At 40.0% G+C, this 14,261-nt stretch overlaps 1 long non-coding RNA gene across 1 annotated transcript; it reads right to left on the minus strand.

Annotated features, from left to right (window-relative positions):
* Positions 1 to 8,359: 8,359 nt before the first annotated feature.
* On the minus strand, positions 8,360 to 13,645 carry LOC148003912 (uncharacterized). The gene is made up of 2 exons (XR_015629908.1): positions 13,465 to 13,645; positions 8,360 to 12,791 (listed from the first exon to the last, which is right to left on the minus strand). It is a non-coding gene; the product is annotated as an uncharacterized LOC148003912 (long non-coding RNA).
* Between the last annotated feature and the right edge of the window lie 616 nt (positions 13,646 to 14,261).

Here is a 14,261-nt window from a genome sequence, read left to right on the forward strand (position 1 = left end):
ATGTTGCCAAGAGAAGCGAGTCACACTTCTAGCAACAACTTCATGTTTCATTTTACATGTAGCGTGTAGATCTTCAATAAAGACGTGAAGGTGGGGAGGGAGGGGACGCTTCAGGGGGAAATCAGTGGGATGGGTATAAATATGATTGAGTAGGAAAATGTCACAAGGAATCTCATTATTTTGTTCGACTCAAAGTTGGGACAACTATCTGAATTAAGAAGAAAAAAATGTAGTTTAGAGAAATCCACCTGAAAGCGTTTGAGAAATAAACACCAGAATTGTATGAATTAGAAGTGGGGACATCCAGCATGGTGGTACATAACTATAATTCTACTACTTGGGAAGGGGAGGTAGGTGAGTCACAAGCTTGAGGGTAGCCTGGATTACAAAGTATGCTAAAGGGGATGGGGGAGAAGTAGAGAGATTAGATTATGGTGCCCGTTCATCTCATTTTATAGATGAGAAAATCCACCTCAGAGGTGTTGTAGGCTTCTCTCTGCCTTCCTTTTGTTTGTATGTGTATATGTGTGTGAAACTTGCTTTACGGCTGCTTGAACTTTTCCATATAGAGACCATTTATACTGAGACGTTTTTTTAAAATTAATCACTCCATTTGTTTACATCTCAAATGATATCCCACTTCCTGATTGATTAACCCTCCACCAACCCTGCATCCCACATCTGCCCTCCCCCTCCTCTTTGCCTGTATAAGGGTGCTCACCCACCCACTCACACTATCCTGCCCCGCCCCACTGCTCCAGCATCCCCCTATGCTGGGGCATCAAACAACCCCAGGACCAAGGGCATCTCTTCTTGTTGGTGTTAAGCAAGGCTATCCTCTGCTACATATGTATCTGGAGCCATGGATCCCTCCAGATACACTCCTGGGTTGATGGTCTAGACTCTGGGAGAACTGGGCAGTCAGGCCAGCCCATGTTGTTCTTCCAGTGGGGTTGTAATGCCCCCTGCTCCTCTAGTCTTTCTGCCGGCTCGCCCACCAGGTTCCCTGAGCTCAGTCTGAGGGTTGGCTTTAAGCATCCACATCTGTATTGGTCAGTTGCTGGGCAGATCGCCTCAGGAACTGCCACACTAGGTTCCTGTGAGCAAGTGCCTTTTGTCCATGGCAACAGTGTTGGGTTTGGTATCTGCAGACATGAAGGATCCCCAGGTGGGGCCCTTCTTTCAGTCTCTGCTCCATTTTTTGTCTCTTTTCTTTCTTTGGACAGGAACATTTCTGGGTTAAAATTTTGAGATGGGTGGGTGGCCCTATCCCTCCACCAGGGTCCATGCCTATTTACTGGAGGTTTTTTCTCCCCCCTCTCTGAACATTTTGGCTAAAGCCATCAATCCCCATTGGGTTTTGGGAGCCTCACGTTTCCCTGATGTCTGAGACCATCCAGTGGCTATCCCCAGTTCCTCATCCCCCGTGCTACATATATACATACATACACATTTTTTGATTTCCTGACCCCTGTACCTCTTTCACATCTCCTCCAGTTCCCAATAGTGCCATCCTTATTTCCTCCTCCTTACTCCTATTTCCATCCATTTGCCTGCAAATTTCATGAAGTCGTTTTTAATCACTGCATAGTACTCCATTGTGTAGATGTACTACATTTTCTGTATCCATTCCTCTGTTGGAGGGCATCTGGGATCTTCCCAGCTTCTGGCTATTATAAATAAGGCTGCTATGAACAAAGTGGAGCATGTGTCCTTGTTATAAGTTGGAGCATCTATTGGATATATGCCCAGGAATGGTATAGCTAGGTCCTCAGGTAGAACTATTTCCAATTTTCTACACTGAGACATTTTAGGTGACTCTGGATCTGATAGGTTTATTCAACAGTCTACAAATCAAACCTTTGCTAATAATAATCATAAATTTATTTTTAAAATGTAGTATATATGTATATTGATTTGATATATACATGTAATGATTTTACCATTCAGGAGAGAAGAATGTGAACTTGCCTAAAATGAGCTGGGTATGTGTTATTATTTTTACATAAAGATTTGACATAAGACACAGAGCATCTTTAACATTTTTCAGAGTAGATTGATATGCATATCTTATCATTTCAACACTGAGAATTCCACTCTGCATAAATAAGTAATACAAAATGGCAATGGTGAGGTTAGGGCTATTTTAGGAATTGTTGAAATTCTGTGTAAATCCCAGGCAAAAATCTACTTAATAATTAGTTTTTATGAAATTCAAATCAGCAAGGCAGACAAAAACATCCTTTGAACATTTTTAGAACCATTTACTTGTGTGTGTGAGTGTGTGTGTGTGTGTGTGTGTGTGTGTGTGTGTGTATTGCATGTATGTACAATGGAACATGCTTTTGCCATAGCATGCAGGTGGAAATGCAGGAGTCCTTGCCCATTTCCACCCTATGGGGTCCAGGTATAAAACACAGATTGTTAGGTTTGGGAGCAAGTACTCTTAACGCCCTGAGTCAACTTGCTGGTCCCAAACCAGCAATTAATAAATGTTAAATATCATAACATAATTCAATACAAACATATACTGGTTTGATATTTACATCTTGAGCAGAGATGGAAAGAAAATACTGTATTATTTTGTTACAATAAAATAATTGCATTTTTATAAGACTAAACTACTTTGGGGCTAAAGAGATGGTTCAGCCATTAGGAGTGTGTACTACAATTCTAGAGTCCCTGAGTGGTTCTGAGCACTGTCAGGTGACTCACAACCACCTGGTTGTGTCTCCAGTTGCAGGAGTATCTAGCACACACAGCCTGTGAAGGTGTCTGCACTCATGTTCATATCCTCACTTACTCACACACGTACACATAATTAAAAATAATAAAAATAAATGTTTAAACAAGAGCAAATGGTCTGTGTACAGTAAAACAACTTCAGATCAAAACAAAAATGTTGTCTCAAACCTGAGTTGAGTGTTTGCTGGCATTACATAATGGCTATGTGGTATGAAGTAAAGTGCCAAGGCTGTGGTGAAGTTGTGGGACGCAACATGGGTGAGTGCTGACAATAGCTGCCATTCATTAAGGTTTTATTCTAATTCATTTTGGGCATTTGAAGATTTAGAACTCTTTTACAGTTGACAAATGTTTTGAACATTCAGTTGCACAGTCCTATCTGGAACTAGAACCCACAATTTAAGAAACTGAGGCCCAAGAGATGGCTCAGTAGGTAAAGGTGATTGTCACCAAGTCTGAGGACCCAAGTTCAATCCTTAGGATCTACTTGGTAGGAAAAAATGGACTCCACATTCACACACAGACACACACACAGACACACAGACACACAGACACACAGACACACACACACACACACACACACACACACACCAAACATACCATCTCAAATATAATTCTTAATTTAAAAAAAAATCAGACTTTTCTTTTTTTCACAGAACCTTACTCAAAAGCAGTAGCAGCCCAGTAACATATAAGTCAGGGAAAAAAATAAGTAAGTAAGTGAAGTGACAGTAAAGATCAGAATAATATGATGCTTAGGGGTGAAAATAAAATGCTCATTAATGGTTCCCAAATGCTATAAGGAGAATCTAATGTCATTTCTCTCTTTCTGGCAGCCAGCACCAAGAAAGGTCACAACTTGGTATACATGAGACACAACAACCAACATTTTTGACTTAGAATATGCAAAATTATTGCTGGCTCTGAGTCCTTGATAAATTTACTCTAAAATACTTTTAGATGGGGGCTGAGAAAGGGCTGGTTAATAAAATGATCAATACTCTCAATGCACATACACCACAAGGATATTTTCTTACTCTTATTTCATGCAGGTTCTTGGTAGAACAAGTTTGCACAGGTTAGCAGAGGAATTATGAGAGCTAAATACATACTTCAGACATGTGGATCTCACAGTTGGTGTGTGTGTGGGGGGGCTGTATTTTTGCATACATTTCCCCTGTTTAATATTTGTACTTTGTCTTTCAGATAACATATTTTCCCATTAGAATTATGAATTTGTATATGTTAGAGTAGGAGGCCCTTTCAACTTTAAAGGGGGATGAGCTGAATGAGTACTGAGAAGTAAGCCAAGATTTTCCCTGAAAATAAGTTTGAGTTTATTCTAGTACTTGAACAGATGGGTGATGGAACCCCCCAAAATATGGTCAGAAGAATTTTAGTTTTGGAACAGTTTCAATGTGGGTGGGAATAAATGCCTACCATAGCCGTAAAAATAAATTCCAAAAAGGCCCTATGGAACATCTGAAGTTTGGGCACAGTAGCTTCCTGTGGAATGTTCAGCCAAGTATAAATTCACAGTGATTTATTCTCCTCCTATGATCATTACCTCAGCGGCCAGGCTTTGGGATTCTAATAAATTTTGGCAATATTTGCAACTACAGAAGTTTACCAAAAATGTTAATGAAGTATTTTTCCAAAAGAAAATGCTATTGTGCTACTGTTTTTTTTAGAAGCAATGGTGGTAATGAAAAGTCTTGGAAATAACCCCAACAATTTAGCTTGGTTTTTGAGTGGACCATGTAGATCTCACATTGTATGTACCTCTCACTGATTTTAAATTTAGATCACTTCAGTATTAGAAAGAGCCATTGCCTTTTCAAGGACTGAAATAACCTGTTTCTCTATCAAAAGGGGATTAAGTCCCCAAATCACTTGCATTGACAAGCTTAAGTTGATCTTGCATCTATATGTTATTTACTCCTCTAGGTATTAAATAAAAGTAAAACGTCTGGAGTTTAGACAAGCAACTACCCTGGTCTAGATGATAAACTAAATGGCAACATTACCCTCTTCTGTATTTCGTTTTGTAGTCAATATCAATGCCAATCCATGCAAAGAATTTGAACTACACTTCACAATGCCTAATGGTAAAATTGATTTCAGAACATGTATAGATTACTTACCTGAGAACCTAAGACACTAAGCTTATGGGTTAGAATTTACCACATTGAACTATTAAGTGGTTTCTTGTTGGCAGAGGTGTGACTCTTTAAAAAAAGAGTGACTTTAGACATTACTAAGCCATGTTATAATATATGGAGAAAAATTTGAGCTCAAAGTTAGAAGAATTCCTTAAATGATCCTGAAAGAAAGAAGGTTTTGTCCAAGAGCTTTATATAGACTGAGCTTTTAGAAGGTAGAGGGCCACACAGCATGGGAAGCAGCTAGCTTACTGATATAGTCCTAGGGATGACTGAAATTCTCAAAGGTCAGAGCAATTGACCTTGCTTTTCACAGCTGGGATGACTGACAGAACTCAAGGATCAACTTGAATCTGTCTTTTCTTGACCTCTTTCAGCAAACTTCTGCCTCCAGTTACTTGTTTCACATTAAGTCCTTTTGCTGTATCTGAGGATAAAAGTCATGACCTTCTGTGAAGGTTTATTTACACAAGTCCCTTTAAGGCACAGAGGTTTAAAAATCACAAAGACTGACCTGACTGCAAATACCATGGCTCAGATGTGAGGCTCTGGTTAGAATTAAATCATTTCCATGGGGGAAAGAAGCTACTTGTAATTTCTTTGCTGAAGACCTTCAGGACTCCTGCAGCCTTAGGTAGAACTGGTTAGTCTTCCTTTGCACATTGACTACACTTTTATCATATTTCTGTTACATTTATCCTCTCACATTAAAACATGTATTTGTTTACACGCCCATCACTCATTCAAAAGACTGAATTATTATAGTGGAGTGAACCATTCCTTGTTTGCTGTTGCTTTCTTAATGCCTGACGTAGAATAGAATCTATATTGAATAAATGAATAATTCATTTATCCATTTATGTAACAATTATTGAGTAGGTTTTTTTAAAAAAAAGAAAAGCCAAAGGTTATAAAAGACATCTATCTGTAAAAGACCTATTTAAGATGAAAATTCCTCATGAGTTTCAGATAACTATATCTCTAAAGAATATAATTTTATAGCAGTAACCTATGGTTCTTGTGACTATGTTACTACCTTTACTACTCTGTCTTTGGCAACAACATACCTGAAGACACCAACTTAAATGAAGGAAAGAGTTTTTGGCTCACAGTTTCAGTTTTCAAAGGTTTCCAACCATGGGTGCTTGGTACCAGCACTGTTGTCTTGTGTTTAGGTAGAGCATCATGGCAGGCAGTGTGTGGTAGAGGAAAAACTTCCAGCATTATGTCTCTTAGAAAGTGGCAAGAGAGAAGAAGTAGGCAAGGACAAAATGTATCCTTGATAGGCTAATAGTCAGTGAAGTCTGTCCTCAAAGAAGATTGCCCCCTTCTAAGAGGCCATCCAGCCATGAATTCTTCAGCCGATTAATCTGCAGCTTTTCTAATGACTTCACTATCCAATCACTCCTCAATAACCTATAGCTGGGTGCTCCTTCAGTAGATGAATCTTCGGAGACACTGTAGAACTGAAGCACAGCATAAGTAAAGTTTGATGATTCCAGCCTCTAATCTCAGTACTGAGGAGGCAGAGGCATGAGGATCACTCCAAGTTTGAAGCCATGTTGGTGTCCATAATGAACTTAGGACAATCAGAGTTAGTTGTACAGCATGACCCTGCCTCAAACATATCCCAAGGCATAATAGTCCCCTTGCCTCTCAAAGATAAACAAATAGAGATTGTATCTCCTGACCAATTTTTGCTCCTCTACTCACCTGTCTGTATTTATAAAAATAGCACTGTTCAAAGTTCTTCCAGTTTTGATATCTTGCAAAGGCCTGTACTGCTTGCTTTATTCATCCTAATCATTCCATTTCTATTACCAACAAACACATGGAAGACAGTTTTCAGGGCTTCTCAATACTGAACAAGGAAGCAGTAAATATACGGGCATCTCTTGTGATACACATGCAAATTTACTAGGCTATTTGAATGGAGTGGCACATTTGTGGATCTGGGGGATAGCATATTGCAAGCTCTCCAATAAAATTCTAATTTATAGTACTAAGAGCAGTGCCCACATCTCACCAACACTTAGTGTTCTTAGGTTAAATTTTTGCTAATATGACATGTGAAAATGCCTTAGCGTTTCATTGAAAGATAGTGAAACTATCAATATTTCCATTTTTCTTATTGGGTATTTGTGTTCCTTCTTTTGGGATTTTTCCTGTTTCCTGTTGAGCAGTCTTTCATTATTGTATTTTAGATGGGAGCTTATGATTAATTCTCAATCTCAATCGATTTTTGGTTATATGAACTCCAACTCCTTCACCTGTCTATAGTTCATGTGCTAATTATAATGCGTCAGTGGTCAGATAAGTGTTAATGTCACTTAATCAAAGCACAGAGACCCTGGAAATTGTCTCCTGAAACTCATAAAGCTTTGTTTGTTCACGCTTGTGTTTGTAGTAAACCTGAAGCAAATTTTTAGGCACGTATGAGTTAAAGATCTAGGTTTAATCCTTCCATTCAGAGGAATGTTTCCACCATGCCATTGTTGTAGGGTAGATGTCCATGTTCCCATCCCTTCCCTTGATTGTTATACATTCTCTCCTTAAAGCCTCAATCTTTAAGTATGTTTTTCAAAGCATTTTTTATTTGAAAAGGCCAATTTTATTATATTTTTAATTAATAAAGCCTATTTCTTATAAATGTTGAGATTATAATTACATCACTTCCCCTTCCCTTTTCCCTCCTCCAAACCCTCTCATATACCCTCCTTGCTCTTTTTAAAATTATTTTCCTCTTTTTTCATTAATTGTTACATGTATATAGTATTTCAGTAAGTGCCATCTTGTGAATTGTGTCATTCCCGTCTCTTCTTTAGCATCACCTTAACTCTTCTTGAACTTTTATACTTCACATAAATTCCAAATTATCTTTTCACAATCGATGAAATACCCTGCCATGCTTTGGGTAGGGATTAAAATCGATTTTGAAGGCATAAGATCGAATTTTGATATGTAATAATTTATGGTTTATTTATGCACTATTTATTTGTTTTTTTCTTTAAATACCAAAAGGAAACATTTTTGTTCCCTAGTTGTTTTGCATAGCTTTTGTGAGATTTATTGGTATATTTTTATTTTATTTTATTTTATTTTAATACTGATTTGCCCTAGTGATATGAGATTCATTTGTAAGTGCCTCATGATCTGTTTAAGTCTTATGGGAAGTATATTAAAAATAGTATTTTCTGGGGGCTGGGGATTTAGCTCAGTGGTAGAGCGCTTACCTAGGAAGCGCAAGGCCCTGGGTTCGGTCCCCAGCTCCGAAAAAAAAAAGGAACCAAAAAAAAAATAGTATTTTCTAATTGTTTACATCACTATTTTGTTACTTTGGAATACAAATACTCTTAAAAATAAGGTTCATACCGCACGAATGATTTGAAGTGTATAGCCCAGTTGTCCCGCGCGTGACTTTCCGCCGGCAAGAAGCACGCGAGACATAGAAATTCTTGCTATGAGTGATACTTTATTCCTATCTCATGGAGAAGCCCTGCGCGCCAGCCAGGCGCGCCTATTTAACCCTCGGGCACGCATCAACGCCTGATTGGTTGTTTACTCATGATCTCATCAGGCACGCCCCGGAATGGGCAAAGACCTGGCAGGAAGGCACTCTTGCACATGCGCATAGTTAACTTCCTGATAGGGGGGCCAGCTGGCGCAGGGAAGGCTGGCGCCATCTTGACTGACTTGGCCTTCCATGTGGGGCGCAGTGGAAGCCAGCGCCATCTAATGGTCGCGCATGTTATTGCGGCCCTCTACATCTCACCCTTATAATTATAATTTTATAGCAGAAATGATCACCCTATCGCGTGCAATGAGGAAACCTCAGCGATGTGCAAGGGCTGATCAAAGGAAATCACTGAGTCTCTCTCAATCCCAGTGCAATGGATCCACAGATCCATGGGGTGCAGGAGCAGAGAACTCAGATACAGAGAGTATCCCTCTCCTCCCAGTGCAATGGACCCACAGGTCCATGGGGTGCAGGAGCAGGGAACTCAAATACAGAGTAAATCCTGAACAAGATAACCAAATTCCAGGTGAGGCCCTTTGTTCAAATGGCTGCAAGTGCTTGAGTGATAACGGCCTTGTCATGTTACTGTTGAGATCTGAGTTTGTAAACCAACCATAGTATGAACACTGATCCACAGCATAGGGCTGCATCAGACAGAGCCACTCCCGATAAGTAGTGGGCACCTCATATGGTCCTCCTCAGCTGTTGCCACCAAGGGCCATGGTCAAGCCACTCCTATAATGAAATTTAGAATTTCCAATTGTTAGTAACTACTCCAGAAAGTTCACCCACTGTACTTGTCTAACAATAGATTGGGGGAGGATAACTCCAGACACTGCAGACACAATGTCTGCAGCAGTAATGGCTGCTACAATAGCAGCGAAAGTGTCAAGGTCTTTTCCAGGACAGTTCAGGATCAGTCATTTTTCTCTGGAACAACCAGCAGACAATGGAACCATTTCTGAGATCTGTATAACCAGGACAGAGGTCTCCAGTCACTGTAGCTTTACACAGGTAGCTTTCTGTGAAGCTATAGTCTGTAAAATGACAACACCAGTTACCAGTTAAGGCAGCAAAAGTCACCAGGGAAATGAAAGGACAGGGGTAACAGCTAGAGTTCAGTCTTCTCCAGGAAACAGCAGTGTACAGAGTCTGAGCGTAGGCCACAATGGGACGGGAACACGTGGCGGTAACACTGACTGCAGCAACGGCAAAGTCTCTGTGATGACAAAGGATGAAGGGAAATCTTCTATCTTCCTCTCAGGGCAGAGGAATGACTCCAGGGACCCGAACCACGAGAGCTGAATCTTCATGCTCCCAGGATCAGCATGTCTCACCAGACACTCAGGCAGCTGGCACACTCCTGTAGCATCCTGTAGAAAAAACACAAACATTCCCTCTTCCCCATATAAAATATCTGGACAGGAACATGTCAATAAGTGGATCTCTCTATTTCACCTAGGCAGAAGTATGCCTAGTTGTAGGGTGCCATAAACTTTGGCATCCAAATTTTTAAAATTGAAATATTTTAAAATTGAAATAAAAGGAGCATTATTTAGCATACAGGGATAACTCCCCCTTTTTATTTATAAAGATATAGTAAAGATATTATTTATTAAGGTAAGTCCTCGAGGATTAAGTTGAGGACACTGAGCACTTGTATTTATAAATTGACTTGTATACCAAATTATTGTCTCTAGCATAATTGTATTGAATATATAAAGAATGAGATTTTTTGACTAATTGTTCCTATGTAAGGCCTATAATCTGTCTGGAATCTTGTCCTCCCTTGTTAAGGAGCCCAGAAAATCCAGTTTGAGTTTTTAAATGTCCTATAAAGGAACAGTATATAGTGCTCTTAACCACTAAGCCATTTTTCTAGCACCTCACAAACTTTATTTACCTAAACATAAGCATTAATTAGAAATGTCAAATCTTGTAAATATTGTCCAGATTTAGTCTTACTAGAAATCTCTGAGCTGGCAGGGTGAGGCTGGGAGTTGAAAGTAAACAAATGGAGTCTTCCTCTTTTCGTGAGGGTGTGTTATCAACTCTATTACCATTTTTAAAGAGCAGCGTCTATGGTTTTGTTTAGTTGTCTGAGCCAGAGCACTGAAAGGACAATGAGTTGTCAGACAATTCACATTGAAATCGTCACTCACTGATTTCAAGTAGAAAACCTGTCTCTAATAAAGCATTAAGTAATTGAAATCAATTGTAAACCACAAGCCACACATTGGCTATCAGTATATGAATAGAAAGCTTGATTTAAAAACAGTGGCTACAGGACGTAATCTAATAATCTGTGCTGAAGCAACAGAAACTCAAGAGAATAAACAAGTGATCCAATCATACATGTAGCCTTTTCATTAGATGAACCACCTATAAATACAGTAAGCGCATTTCCTATGGGTTGTACGTACAAATATACAGGAAATACAAAAACATGTAAAGAATAAAATTATCAATTTTGTCTGAAAAATTTGTATATGTGATAGGCCAAATATCAGTATTTAGTAGTAACCAATTAATTGTTGTTTGGAATAAGATATGTTTTACCAGGTTTCTATTTAAAATACTTCCATGACTCTAGTCCACAACTCTGTACTAACACAGCTGAAGCTTTATCTCCAATGTGCATAACAAAGACCTAAGTCCTCTGGTAAGGTGAGGTACTTAGCCAATTAACATATCTTTAGAAGCTTAAAATTAGCTTCAAATATTCTTTTCTGGAGTAGGGTAACAGCTACTCCCCAAATATTAAAGCTCATTTTGAGAGCAAAGGTTTGTAGTAAACATTTCCATATACATAGAAAGATTTAAGTTCTAACTTCTTACACTGAAGAAGCAACAAAATTACCTAATATGAGGCTGTTAACCATTCTTAATGATATCACTTTATGGGCTCTCTGAAACTATAAGCAAGCTCACGAAATGAAAACTCACAATTGTTATGACGAAAACAAATTGTATAAAATCAATCCTCTAAATCTGTCTTGAAATGGCAGTTGGAGTAAGGAAACTGGCTGTAATGCTCTCACAAGTTCTAAAACCTCATCAATCCTTATAAATCCTGTAACAATCTCTACCTGTTTGATTTTTCCTTAATTAAAAATAAGTTTGAGTTAGTCAATGTAACACTGGCAATCCTAAATCACAATCTTTAAGTTCTCTTTGTAACACCAGAACACAGCCACAAGGTCACCTGAATTCTGAGTACGTGACTAGGCAGCTGTTCTCCCGGCAGTGGAAATTAACATTAAAATACAGATAACTTCTGCGCAAGCCACAACTTTGGAAAGTAAAACTTATTAGGCAGCTGTTTTTGGGGCAGTGGAATTAGCATTAAAATACAGATAACTTCTGGGCAAGCCACAGCTTTGGAAAGCAAAACTCAACCTCCAACAAACAATCTAGTCTCCAAGGCACCACAGGTCTATCTATTATGTTACAAAGTTTGACTGTCAATTCTTACATTTGGACTCACAAAGGTGTGGCCTCCAACACCTCAACCAGGGACAATGTCCTAAATTCTTTTAGAAGCCTGGTTTCTAGCATAAGAATTCCATAAAAACATTACCTCAATTTAGACCTGTTTCCCTAGGTTGGCCCATGTCACACGCTATCTAAAATGACTCCATCCAGATTACTAGCTTTATGTCAACTTTCTGTTACCAATATTATACCCTTTTAACCATATCCAATAACTTGAAAGCCAATAGTCCACAACCAAGGCAAGTAGAGCATATTTATACATATAAAACCAATAAGAAACAAAATTGAAATGGCTACACCTATCTTTAATATTTAGACCAAACACCATTTTTACCCTTTTGTTATGATTTTAGGAGAAGCACCTTGTCACCTGTTGAGTCAAGTAATAAGTCAGGGATTTTTTTTTTAAGAGAAACAGCTATCAACTCTTGTATGAAGAAGCTGTTGGCGCTTTTAAGATCAGCTCGTGTAGACGCTTAGCTTCTGGTCAGCTTCTCCAGCTAATCTAGACACCTGGCTCTAGGCACAGGGCTTCAAAAACCTGATTGAAACTGTTTTTTATTCATTTGTTCCTTTTTGAAACGAGTTAAAACCAAGTCAAGGTGTGCACGACCAGCAGATAAAGTTTTTTACCATTTTTTTTCTTTTGACCACGAAACATAAAACATTTAAGCAACGAGAAACAAAAACCACAGACATAAACTGACAGACATGGACAGCCTGGTGCACCAGAGACAAACAATAGACAAAGAGGGGAAAAAGCCAGATGGTGTTCACGGCGACTATCCATCGAGTGGAGCTGATATGGGCGATGGATTGTCTCAATTCCTGGACTAGTCCACCAACGTGTTGAAACCCAATTCTGTAAGAAACTGAGAGATATCTGAACAGTATGACCGACATTCGCCAATGGTATGGAAGTGAAATACAGCCCGGAGTATTTTTACTCACAACCCAATTACATTAACTCTATCAGGCTGTGCACGGGGACTGAGATGTCCTTTTGTTTGATTCTCCTGAATAAATTTTCAGGCGGTCTGCCTCTATCAAATCTGATCAGTATGACTCTGTAAAGCTGTCGCGTCAGCACCCGGATGCCGCAGCATCCCCAGAGCCGGCGCGGGAGCTTAATTACACCTTTCATAAGCACTAAGACAAAGTTTTTCTCCCAAAATACTGTGTTCCTTTTACCTCCTCCCTTCTCACCCGGGGCATTCTTTCCCCAATTTTTCACCCCTGGCGGTGGTAAGACCGCAGGGGGGCCTGGTGCTTGAGATCGATCAGGATCCTTTCCTCGTTGCAACTTTTCACTATCCTCTGTTTCTGACTGACTGTCTCTCCCTGCCCCCAACGCTCTCCGCTTTGCTGTTACAGCTGGGCAGTTCCCACGCGACCTCTGACGCCGTTTGGCGGTAGCTAGAAACTCAAAGGTCAATAGAAAAAGCCCGAGGGTTGCCAGAGCAACCACAGCGGCACCTGCCGCGTCCGGCAGGGGACTGAGTTGGAGCAGATCAAGGCTAGCCATGGTCTCTCAGAGTTTTTTACCTGTATTCCATAGCTTCTGAATTTCTTCCGTGAAACGGAGGCCTCTCGTAGCGCCGGCGATGTTTTTGTCCCGGGTTTCGGCACCAAATGTCCCGCGCGTGACTTTCCGCCGGCAAGAAGCACGCGAGACATAGAAATTCTTGCTATGAGTGATACTTTATTCCTATCTCATGGAGAAGCCCTGCGCGCCAGCCAGGCGCGCCTATTTAACCCTCGGGCACGCATCAACGCCTGATTGGTTGTTTACTCATGATCTCATCAGGCACGCCCCGGAATGGGCAAAGACCTGGCAGGAAGGCACTCTTGCACATGCGCATAGTTAACTTCCTGATAGGGGGGCCAGCTGGCGCAGGGAAGGCTGGCGCCATCTTGACTGACTTGGCCTTCCATGTGGGGCGCAGTGGAAGCCAGCGCCATCTAATGGTCGCGCATGTTATTGCGGCCCTCTACACCCAGTGGCACTTAATACACTCATAGAACTTCCACTTGCTTTATTCTAAAAAATATTCATTATCCCCACAGAAAATCCTAAACACACTGAGGAGTTACTCCTCAATTTCTTAATCTCCTGGCCTCTGGAAACTGCCCATCTTCTTTCTCTCTCCATGACTTTGCCTAATCAGGATATTTTTAATTAATGGATCATACCATATGCAGCCTCCTGTGTCTCATCTTTTGTTAATTAGGATATCTCTAAGGTCAGTCCATGTCATATTATGTGCAATAGTGCTCTTATTTGTATGAAGGGATAGTACTCCCGTGTCTGTGATTGCAGGTGTATGTACACATTACATATA

Source organism: Rattus norvegicus, chromosome 9, assembly GCF_021556685.1.
Source record: "Rattus norvegicus strain SHRSP/BbbUtx chromosome 9, alternate assembly SHRSP_T2T, whole genome shotgun sequence".
Classification (NCBI taxonomy): domain Eukaryota; kingdom Metazoa; phylum Chordata; class Mammalia; order Rodentia; family Muridae; genus Rattus; species Rattus norvegicus.